Genomic DNA, 2,463 nt, shown 5'->3' with positions numbered 1-2,463 from the left:
TCTGATTATCTCTCTCATGGCCGCCGTGCCTTCCTATCTCTGATTATCTGTCATGGCCGCCGTGCCTTCCTATCTCTAATTATCTCTCTCATGGCCGCCGTGCCATCATTATCTTGCATCTATCTGTTCATCAGCTTGGATCAATGTTGGGGCTGGTTTTTTATTTTCAGGTAGATCTACTAAAAGTAAGTGCCATTTGATGTTATTGGCCGCCGTGCCATCTCTCTCTCTCTCTCTCTTTCTCTCTCTCTCTCTCTCAAACATTGTCTTATTTTATCCTGTGTTGTGTTTGGCCGCCGTGCCTTCCGGTTTCTGATTATGTCATTATCTCATATAGGGCTGGGCGTTTTATATATATGACGATTTCACATTTTGCTCTACAATTAATTTGCTCAGAAATATTTGATTAACAACATAATTGTCTCTTTCAGTCAAATGCAAGTTTAGAATGAATCCCAGGAGACTTCTTTTGGTAATATCTCTGTCATGTGACCCAGATAATGTAAACAGAGCGTGTCCACTGGCTTGAGTTAGGTACAGCTCAGGGTTTTTAAAGTTTCTATGGCAACAAGTGATAGCTGCTGCTAGCATAGCTTTAGCACATGGGTCTGATCATCACTTATATAATTACAATTCAGTACATCTAAACAAAACCAGCAATTACCATCAACAGTAATTTAACAAATGTTAACTACCAAGTTATTATATGAGAAGCAATGAAGGATGTTCACTGCAGTGTCATCATTTACGGAAGCATGGCTAATTTAACAAAAACAATATGAGATTAAAAGCAACAGACCACATGACTCTCCCACGTGAAGGTGCGTTGGTGGATCTTTGACATTAGAAAGTTGATTTGGAAACTCGTCAAGTGTGTTGACTGGAATCAAACAGGGAAAATCTGTCTTCAATCATAGTTGGACCAGTCTTTAAAAAACAAATGTTGACATTGCTTTGATTTAGAACTGAACATTAAGGCCATGTTTTAGATAATTCTCTAAATTTAGAGTTATATTGAGTATTACAATTCTGCCAAAAATTCCTCAGATACATTGTTTGGTACGCGCCGTCCAGCCCTACTGTCATGGCCGCCGTGTCATCACCATCTATCATCTCTCTGCTTCCATCTGTTCATCACCATCTATCATCTCTCTGCTTCCATCTGTTCATCACCATCTATCATCTCTCTGGTTCCATCTGTTCATCACCATCTATCGTCTATCTGTTCATCACCATCTATCATCTCTCTGCTTCTATCTGTTCATCAGCTTGGATCAATGTTGGTGCTGTTTTTTTTCAGGTAGATCTACTAAAAGTAAGTGCCATTATTAATTTAAGTATTTATTTCCCCCTGTGCTCTATCTTTCTCTCTCTCTCTCTCTCTCTCTCTCTCGGCTGCTGTGTGTTACATTAACACACATCCGCTTCTAGAAGCTATAGTTCTCTTTCTTTTAAAACATGATACCTTTTTCTTCTGTGTTTTGTTTGTGGCCGCTGTGCCTTCCTGTCTTTGATCATCTCTCTCATGAACGCTGTGTCATCATTACTATCATCTATCTTTTTATCTGCTTTGATCAATGTGTGTGCAATAATTTATTTTTGAGGTAGATCTACTAAAAAGTGCCATTTTTGTTGTCTTTAAGCATTTGTGTTCTTGGCTGCCATGCCGACACTGTCATGGCCACCGTGACACATGTATCACTCTGTCTGTCATGGCTGCTTTTTTCTGGTTTTAATGGAAAATGTATGTGTATTTCAGTAGCTAAGGTGCTACGTCATATGACTGATGGTCTTTTTTTAATTTAGTTTAGATGTGCCAAATTGTAATTATAGAAGTGATTATTGTTCTGACTGTCGTGCTTATGTTATGCTTTTTGGGTTAGGGTTAGGGGTTAGAGTAAAAGTAAAGTCACCAAAAAATGTTTTAGCACCATGGACAGTCCCCCGTGTGTTTTATATAGATGGCTGTTTTCAGAGCCATTGACAGCCCCCCCATGTTTTAGTTTTTGCTTTAGACCTGGTCACGGTCTAGGCTCTGTTTAAGCACCAAGGACAGCCCCCCACCTTTGTTTTTAGTAACTGAAATGTGTTAATATCACGGAATATGTTTTAGAGTGGCTGACTGTCTAGGCTGTTTAAACACCATGCACAACCCCCCTGTGTTTTAGTGTCAAATGTTTCAGCAACATGGACAGCCCCCCCCTTTGTTTTAGTTAGATGGCTGTTTTCAGAGCCATTGACAGGCCCCCCAGTTTTAAGTAGTTGCTTTAGACCTGGTCACTGTCTAGGCTCTGTTTCAGCACCATGAAGAGGCCTCTGTGTTTTAGTGGAAAATGTTTTAGAACCATGGACAGTTCCTCTTGAATTTAAGCACCATCCACAGCTCTCTCTGTGTTTTATCACCATATCAAAAATCTTAGCACCATTGCTAGTTCCCGCTGTGTTAAAGCACCATCGACAGGT

The sequence above is a fragment of the Etheostoma cragini genome, chromosome 1 (genome assembly GCF_013103735.1).
Source record: "Etheostoma cragini isolate CJK2018 chromosome 1, CSU_Ecrag_1.0, whole genome shotgun sequence".
Taxonomy (NCBI): Eukaryota; Metazoa; Chordata; class Actinopteri; order Perciformes; family Percidae; genus Etheostoma; species Etheostoma cragini.
Note: the sequence above shows the minus strand (reverse complement) of the source record.